Raw genomic sequence first — 19,407 nt, 5'->3', positions numbered from 1 at the left:
TTTTACAACGATGGCCATAGTAGCTAGTTCATGTAGCTAGATCACCTGTGATCAGATTGTATCAATGTCCTGTAAGGTTTTTACTGGGCTTAGTGCCATACAAAAGGGACTCTAGGCCAGTCAACCTCAGCTATGGCTGATGTATTTTACTGATGTGTTTGTGTAGAGCACACAAACAGACTGAATAAAGAACAGTGTAGATGACCAACGCACAACTATCTGTCGCAGTCTCTCAATTAACTACTTATCTAGACTTATTCTACAAACATCTCAGAAAAATAAGCTCTAAACCACAATGGTACTTTCTTCATATTAGCGTCCCATTTGATATGTTCTATCTTGTGTAAATCAATGTTAGGAGCCTGTACACTTTTCTGTACATTTCAAGGATGCAACTGGAGCACAACAGAGTTCTCATGTAAAGCTACCCCATCCTCCTCAATCACCTTCTTTATTTCCCTCCCAAACCCTGCAACATCCCAACACCCCCTCCAAGATACTGTAGGGGTCAGAGGGCATTGCCAGGGTAACCTCCCTGTAAATAATGGCCTATGTTTAATTGTCAAATGTTTTAATTTACTATATCAGAATAGCACAGAAATGGGAAGATGGAAAGGGATTTGGAGAATTGTCTATATGGCAGATGGAGAATTATATGATTGTCTTGGGTTTAATGCAATGACTGAGGCAAAGAGAAGAGGTTTATTTTATAATGTGAACACCTTTTTTGCGGAATGATTGTCTACTACTATGAAACTTCTTTATACTGTATTTATTTAGTTTGTTTGTTTGTTTCCCTGCGACACCATTGTAAGACAATATTACAGTGGCGAAAGACTGAGGTTTCCATCATTTGTCTGATGGTTGTTTGGATGATAAATTGCACAATATTGATGTTTGGTGGGGTTTCCACATCGTAAAGGAGTAGCTAGAAGTTGCCCCTAACCACTGATATAGGATCAGATATTTTAACATCCCCCTAATGGTTACGGTTATGATTGGGGAGGGTAATCTGACCATGGTAAATTGGATGGGTGTGCCTCTGCAAGCCGTTGGTTCTTAGAAGATTGGTTTGACTGTAAAAGCCAGGAAGTACCAATAGTTCTGATTGATTTCTCATTTACACTGATCACCCTTCAACAGTCTGATTGATCTTGTATTAGGAATTAGCAGCGCCATCACTAGCGCGTCCTTGGTTGTTGATTGAGCCGTGTGTGCGTGTGAGTGTGTATGTGATAAGAAACACTACATTTTCTATAGAAATTGGGCGAAGATCACATCAAACATTGACTAGGAGTGAGCCACATAACCAGACCTTCTGAACACCAAAGCTCTGCTAACGACAATGGAATACAGTATTTCAAAGTGATAGTGTTAAGATACCATGTCTATATGTGATTGGACGATGCTTTAGGATTGGAACGGAGGTGAAACAACACGTCTGGATAGAACAATACAGTTGGTCATATTGTAGTTCTACATCATGTACATATGACTATTGGACAGAGCTGCCACAGTGCACACAGTATACACTACTTACATTGAGACAGTACCAGTCAATACCAGTATCCTACACACAAAATAAATCACTTCATATAGGTAGGTGTACCACTCCTACTCCGATGTGCTGAGGTCCACCACTAAAGAGGGTTAAGGTTCGTCCTGTTTTGTATTGTGTCTATTTATCCCATACTACTATGAATGATTTAGTGAAGCAGTGAAAACATGGATGAAGAGGTATGCATACTTTTTTAAGGCATTTCAGACAGGATGTTAGTTCTTTGTCTCTCTGCATGATCTGACCACTCATCATTTCCTCTTACCCACCGATGCACGGCAGTTAACGCTTGATATTTGAATATCATTTTACCCTTTACACTGTGAATCACTGCACTGTCTCACACTGCCATGTCACACTGCCATTTCACACTGCCATTTCACACTGCCATTTCACACTGCCATGTCACACTGCCATGTCACACTGCCATGTCACACTGCCATTTCACACTGCCATTTCACACTGCCACTGCCATGTCACACTGCCATTTCACACTGCCATTTCACACTGCCATCACACTGCCATTTCACACTGCCATTTCACACTGCCATTTCACACTGCCATTTCACACTGTCATGTCTCCTATGCGCTTGTCACCCTACCATGTTTCCCCTTCCAAAGGAAACCTTAAAATACAGTAAAAGCTACACACATATGTCCCCCAACCCCGATCCCCAATGTGTTTTCTGACTTCACAACAGATCTAAAGAACTAGGTACTGTCATTTTTCATTCATAGTCAGGTCTCCCTCTCTTTGTCATAAGGTTCCTAGACCAGATGTCTGGTGCTAAAGCCAGTGCAGAAGGGCATTTTACTGTTCTCAGTCCATGTACAGTATTCCAATGATACATATTTTAGCACATAGGTATATATCACAGCCTTGTTTTCATAGTTGTTGTTTTCTTCCCCTTCTTTTTGACAGACATACAGTATATTTTACCTGCATACATTGTGTTTGTGGAAAATCAGAATTATATATGTGTTGTTTCATGTTTTGTTTCCAATGTTTTATAAATACCTGTACAGCAATAAAGCACAATTGTGCCCATTCCCTTGTCCTCTATCTCTGTGTCTCTGTGTGTGTGTGTGTGTGTGTGTGTGTGTGTGTGTGTGTGTGTGTGTGTGTGTGTGTGTGTGTGTGTGCGTGCGTGTCGATGGACAAATAGATGGTGTGTGGTGTGAAATGGAAATGTGTTTTTGTTGCATATCCCACTCCCAATGAGACACCCTCGGAGAGTGTGTTCAAGGCCAGGGATCAGGCATTATTGACAGCGACCCTGGAGCATTTCGGGATAAGGGAAGAGTTCACCTATTTGGCTTGAGGATTCGAACTAGCAACCTTTCGGATAATGGCCCGCACTAGGCTACCTGCTGTGTGTGTTTCAATAAATGTATCTGCATATTATGTGTGTGTGAGCAAATCAGTGTTTGTATGTGTGTTGGAGTATTGGTGTGCATAGTGTTCATAGTGCTCACCCCCTTGTTTCCTGTAGTCCACGATCAGCTCTTTGGTCTTATTGACTTTGAAGGAGAGGTTGATGTTCCGGCCCCACACTGCCATGTGACTGACCTCCCTGTAAGTCTGTCTCGTCTTCGCTGGTGATCAGGCCTACCACTGTTGTGTCGTCAGCAAACTTGATGATGGCATTGGAGTTGTGCGTGGCCATGCAGTTGTGGGTGAACAGGGAGTACAGGAGGGGACTAAGAACATACTGCTGTGGGGCCCTTGTGTTCAGGGACAGAGTGGCAGAGGTGATGTTGCCTACCCTCACCACCTGGGGTTGGCCCGTCAGGAGGTCCAGAATCCAGTTGCTGAGGGAGGTGTTCAGTCCCAGAGTCCTAAGCATGGTGACGAGTTTGAAGGGAACAACATTCTCACATAAGTATTCCTCATGTCTTGGTAGGTGAGGGCAGTGTGGAGAGCATTTGAGATTGTGCCGGCTATGGATCTGTTGGGGGTGTATGCAAATTAGAGTGCATCTAGGGCGTCTGGGATGATGGAGTTGATGTGTGCCATAACCAGCCACTCAAAACACGCCATGACTACAGATGTGAGTGCTACAGACCGGTAGTCATTGTGGTATGAAACCTTATAGTTCTTAGGAACAGGAATGATGGTAGTCATCTTAAAACATGTGGGGATTACAGACTGGGACATTACCGTGAATATGCCTGCCAGCTGTTCTGCTTATGCTCTGAGAAGGCCCCCTGAATACCATTGGTCCTTGAGGATGTTGACCTGATTAAAGACTTTACTCACGTCGGCCTCAGAGAGCAAGATCACCCAGTCTTCTGGGTCGGTGCTAGTCCTCACACCCAGTATGATGTTGTTATTGTCAAAGCGTGAATAAAATGCATTGCGTTTGTCTGGTAGAGAGGCATCGTTGGGCAGATCACAGATGGGTCTTCCTTTGTAATCCGTAATGGAATGTAGCCCCTGCCACATGCTGCGGGTACCTGACCCTATGTAATATGATTCCAGCTTATTCCTATATTGTCCTTTTGCTCGTTTGATGACTCTGCGGAGGTCATAGCAGGACTTCTTGTACTTGTTCCTGTCCTCAACCGTAGCCACAGGATTGTGTGTGTATGTGTTTGGGTGTTGCTACATATGTTTGTGTATTGTATATCTATGAATTCTCTGAGGTGTGGGTGTCTGTGTGCGTGTGAGCACCTGCTCCCTTGTTTGAATCCATGTACTTGTTTGTGTGTGTGCAGGCAGACCCTCCACCATGAAAATATTAACCAGCTCATTGTTGTGTATACATTACAGAAGGTGAAAGACAGATTAGCACGTAGTGACATATCCGCCAGCATGCAAGTCATTGGTGGTTTTCTGCAGGTTACCGGGAGTTACGCCATCAGCGTCATTACCCGTTAAAGGATGCCAGAAATACACACTCAGTTACACACACACTCACGCTGTCACACAGGCACGTGCCCACATTGCCATCTCTCCTCAGGTCAAGTGAGGCATTGCCTCAAGTATTCATGGGAACTCAACACTGCATTGAAAACTGCTCAAAGAACATCAAAGGCAGCCGTGTATTTACAGTTCTGTAAACAGGTACACACATTCACACGCCCACACAGGTACAAACGCACACACATACACACACAGCCTGACTAGGCGGTGATAACAGAGGTTGTTTGTGGTAATGTGTAGCTGCTTGTGTAATATAGGTCCTTATTGTCCGGGAGCGTAAATATGAGAAAACAAACAAGGTTGTGAACTGATCACCTGTTTTCTCACAGCACGTCTCACACACATATAAAAGTGTGTGCATGTTCAAATCAAAATCAGTTTTATTTGTCACATGCTTTGTAAACAACAGGTGTAGACTAACAGTGAAAGATTTACTTACAGGCCCGTCCCAACAATGCAGAGAAAGAAAAAAGAGAAATGGTATGAAATGAAATGGTAATACAAGTAATTAATACACAATGAGTAACAATAGCTTGGCTATATACACGGGGTACCAGTACCCAGCCGATGTGCAATGGTACGAGTTAATTGAGGTAGATATGTACATATAGGTAGGGATAAAGTGACTAGGCATGTACTCTACATCTGCATTGCTTGCTGTTTGGGGTTTTAGGCTGGGTTTCTGTACAGCACTTTGTGACATCTGCTGATGTAAAAAAGGGCTTTAGAAATACATTTGATTGATAGGTAAAGGGAGACATAATAAACAGTAACAGCAGGATATGTGAGTCAAAAGAGATGTGTGAAAAGGGTCAATGCAGATTTTCCATGTAGCTATTGGTTAACTATTTAACCAACTATTTAGCAGTATAACTTTAGGGTAGAAGCTGTTCAGGGTTCTGTTGGTTCATCAAGTCTGTGTGGTAGCAGAGAGAACAGTCTATGACTTCGGTGGCAGGAGTCTTTGAGCATTTTTCAGGCCCTCCTCTGACACCGCCTGGTACAGAGGACCTGGATGGCAGGAAGCACGGCCCCAGGGATGTACTGGGCCGTACGCACAATCCTCTGTAGCGTCTTTTTATTTTATTTATTTTTTTACCTTTATTTAACAAGGCAAGTCAGTTAAGAACAAATTCTTATTTTCAATGACAGCCTAGGAACAGTGGGTTAACTGCCTGTTCAAGGGCAGAACGACAGATTTTGTACCTTGTCAGCTCGGGGATTTGAACTTGCAACCTTTCGGTTACTAGTCCAATGCTCTAACCACTAGGCTACCCTGCCGCCTTGCGGTCAGATAAATAACAGTTGCCATACCAAGCAGTGATGCAGCCAATCAAGATGCTCTCAACGGTTCAGCTATAGAACATTTCATACCAAATCTTTTCATCCTCCTGAGGGGGAAGAGGCAGTGTCATACCCTCTTCACGACTGTGTTGAGTGTGTGGACCATGATAATTCCTTAGTGATGTAGAAACCGAGGAACTTGGTGTTCTCGACCTGTTCCACAACAGCCTAGTCGATGTGGATAGGGGTATTCTCAGCACTCAAATTCCTGTAGTCTACGATCAGCTCCTTTGTCTTGCTGACATTGAGGGAGAGGTTGTTGTCTTGGCACCGTACAGGGAGTACAGGAGGGGAGCATTTTCTTGTTTGCTTATGGCCCTATACAGGTTGTTGAGTGCGGTCTGAGTGCCAGCATCGCTTTCTTGTGGTAAAAATATAAATGAAAACTCTCTTGGTAAATAGTGTGGTCTACAGGTATTCTAACTCAGGCAAGCAGAACCTCGAAACTTACTTAATATTGGAGATGCTGCACCAGTTGTTAACAAAAAGGCAAACACATGCTCCTCTGAGCTTCCCCAATGCAGCTGTTCTGTCCTGCCGATGTATAGAAAAAACTGCTCGATTTATTTTTACCGCCCTTGTTCGGCCACGACTCAGAGAAACATAGGATATTACAGTTCTTCAGATCACATTGATATGATTGTCTCGAACAGAGCTCTTCCAGTTTATTCTCTAGTGATTGCATGTTCGACAATAGAAGTGAGGGTAGAGGCAATTTATCCACTCTCTGATGTAGTCTCATCAGGTATCCTGCACACCGGCCTCTATAGAGGCGTGTCCTCCTCCTTTGAGGATTTGGGCCTGGTCCGCGATAATCAACGTATTTTTTCTCAGACTCATTGAAGTAGGAGTCCTCGTCCAAATGGAGGTTAGTGACAGCTGTTCTGATGTCCAAAAGCTCTGTTCGGTCATAGGATACGATGGCAGAAACATTATGTGCAAAAAAAGTTAAAAGATCAGTTCAAACAAATACGTAAAACAGGAACAATTGGTCGGAATTCCGTAAAATGTATTCCATTCCCTCTGGCACCATGATTATTATTGTGTAGGTGTCTGTATGGTTCTAGCATGTGTACTGTACATAAATGCATTTGTATGTGAAGCCTATTCATGGGTTGCACCTATTTGCCATTGTTATCAACGTTCTACAGACGCCGCAGCCACAATGATGTCCAAAAGTACAACAGGGGCTAATGACTGAACGGAAGCTACAGTATGACTGTTTTGAATCAATTACACTATAGTGGCTTAGAAATACGATGACTTTGCTAAACAACTTTGCTATCATCATCATCATGTCGTCAAATTTACTTTAGACAAATGGCAATGTGGTCATTAGCTAGCAACAATAGCTAGAAATCCTAACTTTAGCAATCTAAAAACTAGTTTTCTCCCCTCAGTCTTAACTAGCTAGCTAATGTTATACTGCAATAAAAGTCAATCTAGTGACATCAAAATTATGAAAAAAGGTTTTGCTACTAATAATTTACCCTCTTTAGAAAAAGCATTGTGTTTTCAAAGCACAGTAATGCACTTTAGACCAAATCTTCATCACTGCTTACCAAGGATGTATTAAGTAGAATGTTCAGTTGGCCATCAGTCCTAAAACAAACGTTCAAAGCAATATTGTGATGAAACGCGCAACCCATGAATAGCAGAATGATGGTGAGAGAAGGGAGACATAGAGAGAGCTTGCTCTGTATATTTGCTCAGAAGGAGCTGTTTTCCCTGCGGTTACGGTGGAAAGAAGGGATTTCCCCTGCAACACATTAATTCACAGATTATTATACATGACATTTGCCTGAGTAGCCATCCCTCTCCCCCAGCTGCCAGGCTTCTATACTATCAGCATTGCCTGGAGAGTCTCTCTTTCTGATGGTGACATTTACAGGGATAAGTGAGCGACCTGCCAGGTATTTGAGATGCAGGTAAGTTTCTGAAGCACATTCAGGTCACAGCAGGCAAGTGGGAGAGACTGCGGTTTGCCTCCCACATTGAGACTTATTTGCATATCTCAGTACACTCTTAGAAACAAGGTTATTTGGCTGTCCCCATAGGAAAACCCTTTAGGGTTCCTTGGATAACCTTTTTGGTTCCAATAGAGCCCTTTTGGGTTCCATGTAGAACCCTCTGTGGAACGGGTCCAACATGGAACCCAAAAGGGTTCTACCTGGAACCAAAAAAGGGTTGTTCAAAGGGTTCTCCTATGGGGACAACCGAATAACCCTTTTAGATTCTAAATAGAACCTTTTTGTCTAAGAGTTTATATGCAAACAAGCAAGAGTAGCTTGGAAGGAATGTATGTATTACTCTACCATGGGGCCTCAGCTCAGAGTGTGTGCAAGTCTACAAGCAAAGAAACCTCTGCCGGTGTTTACCTTCAGGAGCAGTGGGCAGACGACATGTGTGTGTGTGTGTGTGTGCGTGTGTGTGTGCGTGTGCGCGTGTGTGTGTGTGTGTGTGTGTGTGTGTGTGTGTGTGTGTGTGTGTGTGTGTGTGTGTGTGTGTGTGCGCGCGTGTGTGTGTGTGTGCGTGTGTGCGTGGGTGGGCGGGTGGGCGGGCGGGGAGGGAGGGGTAAGGTCAAGTGGGGTTAGTTAAGTGTCTAGCTGTTGTTTTCTTTGTTGTTCCCTGAAGAGAGGGAGAGAGACAGAGAAGGGGGAGGGAGGAAGGAGGTAGCATTTGATGTACTGTTCAGGGACACACTGAATGAGGGTAAACAGGAAAAGTCACTGGAAAAATCCATAAACCTTTTTTTAGGTTATCATTAGGAACACACAAACACGCAGTCTCTCTCTCACAAACATACACACAAACAACACAGGAGGCTGGTGAGGGGAGGACGGCTCATAATTTCTGGAATGGAGTGGTATCTCACACAAGTACTTACACTGAGCACTGAGAGCTAAAAACACCAGACATTTGTCTGCTGTATTGACAGTGAGGGGGTCAAATCAAATCAAATCAAAAATCAAATCAAATTTTATTTGTCACATACACATGGTTAGCAGATGTTAATGCGAGTGTAGCGAAATGCTTGTGCTTCTAGTTCCGACAATGCAGTAATAACCAACAAGTAATCTAACTAACAATTCCAAAACTACTGTCTTATACACAGTGTAAGGGGATAACGAAAATGTACATAAGGATATATGAATGAGTGATGGTACAGAGCAGCATAGGCAAGATACAGTAGCTGATATCGAGTACAGTATATACATATGAGATGAGTATGTAAACAAAGTGGCATAGTTAAAGTAGCTAGTGATACATGTATTACATAAGGATGCAGTCGATGATATAGAGTACAGTATATACGTATGCATATGAGATGAATAATGTAGGGTAAGTAACATTATATAAGGTAGCATTGTTTATATATTTACATCATTTCCCATCAATTCCCATTATTAAAGTGGCTGGAGTTGAGTCAGTGTCATTGTCAGTGTGTTGGCAGCAGCCACTCAATGTTAGTGGTGGCTGTTTAACAGTCTGATGGCCTTGAGATAGAAGCTGTTTTTCAGTCTCTCGGTCCCAGCTTTGATGCACCTGTACTGACCTCGCCTTCTGGATGATAGCGGGGTGAACAGGCAGTGGCTCGGGTGGTTGATGTCCTTGATGATCTTTATGGCCTTCCTGTAACATCGGGTGGTGTAGGTGTCCTGGAGGGCAGGTAGTTTGCCCCCGGTGATGCGTTGTGCAGACCTCACTACCCTCTGGAGAGCCTTACGGTTGAGGGCGGAGCAGTTGCCGTACCAGGCGGTGATACAGCCCGCCAGGATGCTCTCGATTGTGCATCTGTAGAAGTTTGTGAGTGCTTTTGGTGACAAGCCGAATTTCTTCAGCCTACTGAGGTTGAAGAGGCGCTGCTGCGCCTTCTTCACGATGCTGTCTGTGTGAGTGGACCAATTCAGTTTGTCTATGATGTGTATGCCGAGGAACTTAAAACTTGCTACCCTCTCCACTACTGTTCCATCGATGTGGATAGGGGGGTGTTCCCTCTGCTGTTTCCTCTGCTGTTTCCTGAAGTCCACAATCAACTTCTTAGTTTTGTTGACGTTGAGTGTGAGGTTATTTTCCTGACACCACACTCCGAGGGCCCTCACCCTCGGAGTGTGGGTGAGGGCCCGGAGAGGAGAGGAGAGGAGAAGGGCCGGAACGGAATTCAGTCCACCATCTAACAAGGATTGTGACCTGTGCTTGTCCCTTCACCTTAATTTGACCACAACAACAGCAAGTAAACACACACACACACACACACACACACACACACACACTTTTCATTAACCCCCCTAATACTATCACAAAAACAATGTCCCAAACACACATACTGTTTATCCCCCTCTATACCCTAACCAATATCCTCTCCTCTAGCCCAGAGCTGAAGCCTTATGGGCTAGCTTCACCTCCTGATTTATCCCCAATTTGACTATGGCAGAGGAGTCATCCAGTCATTTAGTCTGGATGACTAAATGACTGGAGAGTGACAGAGGGTGGGGGTTACTGACCGCGTGTGTATTCTTGCATGTCAGTCACCTTTGCCATACATTCCCCATGTCCCCTGGGTCACTCCATCACCCCCAAGGACTACTTTGAGGAGTAGTTTTCACCCAGACCATACTGGTGTAGAAGTGTGTGTATAGGTTGTATCGGATGGATGGCCCACTTTGGCCTGGGAGGAGAGTGTGACGAAGAGAATAGTGATGATTGTGACATGACACCACTCAGGGTAATAGGTGTGTGGTGAAAACTGTCCCTATTGTATCATCACTGTGTCACAACAGGGCCATCCTTTCCCCTTAGAGAGGCCCCCTCCCCCCCCAACACACACACACTACATTACATGTTCATGTGAGAATAGAATAGCACACAAACGGAGCACATGAATATGTCCTTCTCAGATCCTAAGGATCTAGCATCACAGAGGATCTATTATGCACTTTGTGTTTGACTGGAGAAATGACTTCCCCCTAGAGGATTTCCCCATTAGATGTACCTGAGGCAGATTCAATGAAGAGCAACAGTTGCCATGTATGCTGTCAGAAATCACTATGCTTGCATGCATATGTTAAGCACAGGGAAACTGTGGGATTCACACTTGCCATATTTGCATAACGTGTTTCTATCCTGTTTGATTAAGAAGTGTTTTCTCTGACTAACACGGATGCTGGATCAAAACAAGTCTGTTTTTCTTGAAACATCATTACAGTTTTTTTTACAATCACTTTGGCACTAATTTCAGAACCTTGTGGTCATTTTTCAAAACTCTAGACACAAAACTCAAAACGGTCATCCCTTGTAACACAGGCTGTCCAATGTTCAAAACATTGCATTGTGCATTCATATTTTTAAAGAATCCTTGCTCATGCAGAATCATTGGTTCAAATAACTAATTTATCATGAAATACCATATGAACATTCATTTAGATCACCCACACACAAGATACCGATAGTTTCACTGTGTAGTTGTTTGTACAATCATTAAATATTGTAATACAAAATATGTGATACATGTTTCATTATGCTACTACACGTGAATACATCAATATAAAAGGACTAGTAGAGAGAATACTACAGACACAATGGAATCATTGAACAAAATATGACATTTATTGATGAAATGCAATAAAATCACAATATAGGTTTCTTTGAATCAAAGCAAAAATAATTAGCTACAAAAAAAAAAAAACTTCAGTAAAACATCAACTGCAGTGTTCCTCACCTGGCTTACTGTAAAACATCACTGCAGTGTTCCTTACCTGGCTTACTGTAAAAGCAAAACAAAGGATTGATTACTGTACTTCTATATTTCCATCAACCCTGTCTTGTGGATTTGGCTATACAGTCAGGGAAAAAAGTATTTGATCCCCTGCTGATTTTGTGCGTTTGCCCACTGACAAAGAAATGATCCGACTATAATTTTCATGGTAGGTTTATTTGAACAGTGAGAGACAGAATAACAACAAAAAAATCCAGAAAAACACATCAAAAATGTTATTAATTGATATCAGGGTTTACTGGTGTAACTGGTTTCAGGGTTTACTGGTTTACTGGTGTAAATGTTTTCAGGGATACTGGTGTAACTGGTTTCAGGGTTTACTGGTTTACTGGTGTAAATGTTTTCAGGGATACTGGTGTAACTGGTTTCAGGGTTTACTGGTTTAGGGTTTAAAATGGTTTTTTAGGGGTTTAGGGTTTACCGGTGTAAATGGTTTAGGGTTTACAAATGGTTTAGGGTTTATAAATGGTTTAGGTTTACCGTAAATGTTTTCAGGGATACTGGTGTAACTGGTTTCAGGGTTTACCGGTGTAACTGGTTTAGGGTTTACCGGTGTAAATGGTTTCAGGGTTTATTTGTGTAACGATCGTCGTAGGTGGAAGAAGGTGAGGACCAAGGTGCAGCGTGGTATGTGTCCATATTTATTTAATGAACACAGAAATAACAAAAATAACAAAGAGAACCACCGAAACAGTTCTGGCTGGTGCAGACACACAACAGAAAACATAGAATGCCCACCCCAACTCACGCCCTGACCAAACTAAAATAGAGACATAAAAAAGGAACTAAGGTCAGGACGTGACAATTTGTGTAACTGGTTTCAGGGTTTACTGGTGTAAATGATTTCAGGGTTTACTAGTGTAACTGGTTTCAGGGTTTACTGGTGTAACTGGTTTCAGGGTTTACTGGTGTAACTGGTTTCAGGGTTTACTGGTGTAACTGGTTTTAGGGTTTACTGGTGTGCCAGTTTGCAAGCTATCTGGCTACTGGCGCATTTCACTGTTGTTCATCTGGATTGTTCAATAGATTTTGCTTGGAGATGCTGTGTTGAAAGTAGTGCACAGTAGGTTTAGGGTTATAGGCCCCACCCCATCAACCCCTTTATAGAGGCACATTAATGTCCACCTCTCCACCCCACGTTTACTGCCCTTTTCAGTCCCCCTCCCCCCAAACGCACACACACCCTTCATGCCCATCACCATACACAGACTGCCTTCATCCATCCGTCCCTCAGTCCCTCCGTCCCTCCGTCCCTCCACTAACCCAGTTCTCGTTTCTTCTCTTCCCATTTCCCCAAATCCTACGGGCCACCTAGTGTGTTGCTTTGGAGAGCAGTGTGGTGGAAATCAATCATTTCATCTCAACACTTTCTCAATTTTCAACTAGAGACTAGCAGGGCTGTCTCTCCCTAGCAGGGCCGTCTCTCCAGACAGATCCATCAACACGGACCAGACTGCTACAGTACACACAGAGACGCAGACACATACAGACAGACACAAGAAGACACTTCCCTCCGACACTCTACACACAAACAGACTCACGCACTCCTCCAATATCCCCTCCCCACACCCAGACATACCCTTATAAAACACACCCAACAACATTCTACACACACACTCCACCCACCCTCACACACACATGTATCCCCTAACTGCCTACACACCCATCAACACAAATCCAACCCTCCCCTCCCCCTGTCTTGATATACTGTATGTCAATGCAGAGCTTTCTTGTGCTTTTCAGATAGGAAAACAGAGTGATAAATCAAAGACTGCACAGTGGAAACAGATGAACCTGTGCTACACTCCTAACCTCTACTGGAATGGTAGAATCACAGCAAATACTCCTTTTTCATCCATCCTTCATTTGGTCAGCAGGTCTGGAAACAGAGAGGGAGAGTCTGATGCTGAAGCTAATTAACACAGCAATTAATGAGATTCTATACTGCTGACCAGGCAGACAGGCACACACACACACACACACACACTTCCTGTGATTGCAGATACATACTTGTCTGAGACAACACCTGCAGCTGTCTAGTACGGTCTGAGAGAGAGAGAGAGAGAGAGAGCTCATAATAATGGCTGGAAATGGAATCAGTAGAATGGTATCAACCACATGGAAACCACGTGTTTGATGCCATTCCATTGTCTCCATTCCAGCCATTATTATGAGCCGTCCTCCCCTCAGGAGCCTCCAATGGTCTCTACACTGTCAAGCTAAAATGGTTGCTGAGTAAATGGGAATGTCTCAGGTAGTCAGCTTCCTCCTAGTTTTCTATTAAGAGAGTCAGGACATGGGACTACATGGAAAAAAACTGCTCTGGGAATTATAATAAATCATGTCAATAACAACATGATTTCCTTGGCAAATGGAAGTATATTGCGTGCTGTGTAGCCTTTGTATAGCAATGTTGTTTTTCTTTCCCATGGCATTTCAGTATATGGACTTACTGTATGAGGTATATCATAATGCACACACAAACACACACTCACACGGTGCTATATTCCATGTCCAATATTCCAAAGTAGTATTCCTGGCGGAAATTCCATAAATCATTCCAGATTATACATTTTCAGCAGGGTATTGTAAAAGAAAAAATATAGCAAGATTTTACTACAGTAGAACCCATGCATTGGAAATATGATTCATGATTTTACGACAGTAGAACCCATGCATTGGAAATATGATTCATGATTTTACGACAGTAGAACCCATGCATTGGAAATATGATTCATGATTTTACGACAGTAGAACCCATGCATTGGAAATATGATTCATGATTTTACTACAGTAGAACCCATGCATTGGAAATATGATTCATGATTTTACGACAGTAGAACCCATGCATTGGAAATATGATTCATGATTTTACGACAGTAGAACCCATGCATTGGAAATATGATTCATGATTTTACTACAGTAGAACCCATGCATTGGAAATATGATTCATTGTGCATATCTTTGCCGGATTTGTACGATAAAATCATGGTAACGAGGAAACGCTTTGCAAGCCAAACAGATTGTCAAAGAAAGGACACAGTTAAGATCTTTGTGCTTCTGTATAGCTTCTTTAAATAATCTTTCTACATTCGTCTACACTATCAGATGTAATCTGAAAGGTTTGCTCTTACATCAACCATTGTACACTGTCAATCATGAGTTGGGGGAGTGGAGTAATGTTGATATGAGATTTAGATTAGATTATTAGATTAGATCAGTGTACTAGTCACATGCACAGGGTCACAGGGTACAGTGAAATGATTGTGCTCCGAGATCAAACAGTGCAGGTCAAAAAAAGAGGGGTGTAGAATGTCCATAGGGGGAGCAGCAGGAGGGAAGTGAATGAAACAATAATGCAAAATAAAAACATGTACATATTTACAGCTGTAACAATGATAAATGTCAATTGGTGGTGGGGGCAGGGTAAATGTTTTGTTGGGAGGAAGGGGGATAGAATATCCACAAGGGAGCAACAAGGAGGAGAGAGGGGGCAGGTATCTGCCAGCCTAACAGTCTGGGTGTAGAAGCTGCTGGCCAGTCTGACAGTTTTTGCCATAATAATCCTATACTGCCCTGGTCTGAGTGATGGATGCGGGGAGAACAGGCTGTGGCTCAGGTGGCTGAGGTCCTTGATGATATTTAGCCTCCCTACGACACCTAGTGTTGTAGGTGTCCTAAAAGGCAGGCAATGAGCATCCAATAGTGCGTTCGGTTGAGCGCACCACCCTCTTTAGAGCCGTGATAAAGCCAAACAGGATGTTCTCGATGGTGCTCCTGTAGAACACTGGGGGCCCCTAAGGACAGGTCGAATTTCTTCAGCCTCCTGAGGGTTTAGAGTCGCTACCGTGCCTTCTTCACCATGGTGTCCGTGTGGTTTGACCATTTCAGCTCATCGGAGATGTGTACACCGAGGAACTTGAAGTATTTGACCGTCTCCATATTGCCCCCGTTGATGAGGATGGGGGCGTGCACAACCTGGTTCCTCCTGAAGTCCACAATCAGCTAATTTGTTTTGCTGATGTTGAGAGAGAGGTTGTTTACCTGGCACCACACCGTCAGAGTGCCTACCTCCTCTCTGTAGGCCATCTCATCATGGTTGGTAATTAGGCCTACTGCTGTCGTCTCATCAGCGAACTTGATGATGGAGTTGTGACTGTGTGAGCCCATGCAGTTGTTGATATACAGGGAGTACAGGAGTGGACTGAATACACACCCTCGTGGGACCCCCGTGTTGAGGGTCAGTGTGGAGGAGGAAATGTTGCCTACCTTCACCACCTGGGGAAGGTCCGTCAGGAAGTCCAGGATCCAGTTGCATAGGGAGGAGTTCAGACCCAGGGCTGTGAGCTTTATGATGAGCTTAGAGGGCACTATGGTATTGAAGGCCTAGCTGTAGTGAATGAACAGCATCCTCACATATACATTCCTTTGTCCATGTGGGTGAGGGCAGTGTGCAGTTCATTGGAGATTGCGTTGTCCGTGGATCTGTCAAGGCGGTAGGTGAATTGGAGAGGGTTGAATGTGTCGGGGAGAGAGGAGGTGATGTGGTCTTTGACTAGCCTCTTGAATCACTTCATGATGACGGAAGTGAGTGCTAAGGGTCAGTTGTCCGGTGGGGATGGCGGCCTGAGCTAGAGAGAAAAAAAAAAATCCTTCAGAAACACAACAGCTAGCTGGTCTGCTAGGGATACCGTCTGGAGCATCAGCCTTGCGAGGGTTAACATGCTGGTCTGCACATGCTCTGAGGTCGCTGCTAGGTATATCATCTGAGCCTACAGCCTTCCGGGGGTTAACATGTATGAATAACATCTATACAGTGCATTCAGAAAGTATTTAGATCCCGTGACCTTATCCACATTTTGTTACATTACAGCCTTATTCTAAAATTGATTAAATTATGTTTTTTCCTCCTCAATCTACAGACATAACCCCCTAATTTCAAAGCAAAAACAGATTTTTATCATTTTTTTGAAGACCCTGCCACATATGTGTAATGGTTCTCTTGGGGTGAAGTAGAGGCGGACCAAAACGCAGCGTGATTATATTGATTCATGTTTAATAAACAAAGAGAAACACGAACACTACAAAACAATAAACGTGGAAAACCAAAAACAGCCCTGTCTGGTGCAAAACACAGAGACAGGAACAATCACCCACAAATACACAGTGAAACCCAGGCTACCTAAGTATGATTCTCAATCAGAGACAACTAATGACACCTGCCTCTGATTGAGAACCATACTAGGCCGAAACATAGAAATACCCCAAAACATAGAAAAACAAACATAGACTGCCCACCCAACTCACGCCCTGACCATACTAAATAAATACAAAACAAAGGAAATAAAGGTCAGAACGTGACAATATGCTTCTTGTCCGACCCATAGAATTGCTGAATTTCTCCTTCACTTTGTCCCTACTACATACTTGTGTCTCACCATTTTGATCGATCTGTGTAGGTCGTATTTGTACTGTTTCACCATACAATTGTCCCCGGGTCTCCTTGCCGTGTTTATAAGCAGAATCTCTCTCCTTCAGTTTCCCGACAAGACTGCCATCAATCCACATTTTCTGAGATGAGGAGTGGAAATTTGTAGGAAACACCCTTGCATTTCCTCTGGCACATTCTAGATGTATAGACATTGGGTTTGATAAGGCCTGTCTGACTGGATTAGACCAGGCTCTATAGGATTGAATGAGGCTCCATCAACAAACACCTTCCCCAACATATATAATATGAAAATCCACAGATCTCCAAGATTTTAATCAAGCACTTGCCAGCTAATTAAATCTCCTCATTTTCCCAGCTAGGAGTCGTGAGGGATCTAATTAACAGTCGAGGTAGTGTCTTAATGAGAAAGTAGAAGAGAGGAGAGATAGGGACTGATTGGAGAGGAAGAGAGAGAGCAAAAGAGAAGAGAGAGAGAGTGGAGAAGTACACATCCTTTTTATTACTGGCCAACTCCTATCTACAGTTGAAGTCAGAAGTTTACATGCACTTAGGTTGGAGCCATTAACACTCGTTTTTCAACCACTCCACAAATGAGTCGTTTTTTCAATTTTAATTTTTTATAAATACGATCAATGACTTGGACAACGTTGATTCTTGGTTTTGTCGGATTTAGCTGTACAGTGCGTCTATACAATGTGTGTGATAATAGGTGTTCTATTGACTTGAATATGATTTGTGTGTGGCTGGTTTGAGTTTTGGTAGCCGTTTTTTAGTTTATAAGATGTTTAGGGTTATAGGCCCCACCCCATCAACCCCTTTATAGAGGCACATTAATGTCCACCTCTCCACCCCACGTTTACTAAAAATAACGTGGTTCTGGCAAGTCGGTTAGGACATCTACTTTGTGCATGACAACATCCAACATGACAACATCCAACACTTGTTTACAGACAGATTATTTCCCTGTATCGCAATTCCAGTGGGTCAGAAGTTTACATACACTTGTTGACTGTGCCTTTAAACAACTTGGAAAAATCCAGAAAATAATGTCAAGGCTTTAGAAGCTTCTGATAGACTAATTGATAGACTAATAGACTGATAGACTCATTGACAACATTTGAGTCAATTGGAGGTGTACCTGTGGATGTATTTCAAGGCCTACCTTCAAACTCAGTGCCTCTTTGCTTGACATCATGGTAAAATCAAAATAAGTCAGCCAAGACCTCAGAAAAATAATTGTAGACCAACACAAGTCTGATTCATCCTTGGGAGCAATTTCCAAACGCTTGAAGGTACCATGTTCATCTGTACAAACAAAAGTACACAAGTATAAACACCATGGGACCACGCAGCCGTCATACCGCTCAGGAAGGAGACACGTTCTGTCTCCTAGAGATGAACGTACTTTGGTGTGAAAAGTGAAAATCAATCCCAGAACAACAGCAAAGGAACTTGTGAAGATGCTGGAGGAAACAGGTACAAAGTATCTACATTCACAGTAAAAACGAGTCCTATATCGACATAACCTGAAAGGCCGATCAGCAAGGAAGAAGCCACTGCTCCAAAACTGCCATAAAAAAGCCAGACTACGGTTTGCAACTGCACATGGGGACAAAGATTGTACTTTTTGGAGAAACGTCCTCTGGTCTGATGAAACATAAATAGAACTGTTTGGCCATAATAACCATCGTTATGTTTGGAGGAAAAAGGGGGATGTTGAAAGCCGAAGAACACCATCCCAACCGTGAAGCACGGGGGTGGCAGTATCATATTGTGGGGGTGCTTTGCTGCAGGAGGAACTGGTGCACTTCACAAAATAGATGGCATCATGAAGGAGGAAATTATGTGGATATATTGAAGCAACATCTCAAGACATCAGTCAGGAAGTTAAAGCTTGGTCGCAAATGGGGTCTTCCAAATTTTAGGCGAAAATTGAAAAAGGGGGGCTATCCCTTTAAAGCATTCCAATTATCTCCCAGTTCCCATCAATTCCTAAAATGTATGTAACCATGGAATACCGCTCTCACTGTCTGACACGGGGGTGGAATCATTCCTCACACACACACACACACACACACACACACACACACACACACACACACACACACAGGCCTCAGAAACACAAAACAGCAGGAGCCATTGTTCCATGGATTTCTAACACAGCCTGTCTGATAATGTTACACACACACACATCCTGTCTACTCTTTCAGAACACACACACACACACACACACACACACACACATGGTGCTATATTACATGTCCAATATTCTAAAGGAGTATTCCTGCCGGAAATTTCATAAGCAATTCCAGATTGTACATTATATATAGCCACCCGAAGTCTACGCTCTT

Source organism: Oncorhynchus tshawytscha, linkage group LG26 (genome assembly GCF_018296145.1).
Source record: "Oncorhynchus tshawytscha isolate Ot180627B linkage group LG26, Otsh_v2.0, whole genome shotgun sequence".
Lineage (NCBI taxonomy): Eukaryota > Metazoa > Chordata > Actinopteri > Salmoniformes > Salmonidae > Oncorhynchus > Oncorhynchus tshawytscha.
The sequence above is the reverse complement of the archived record's forward strand: the minus strand, read 5'-3'. Positions refer to the sequence as shown.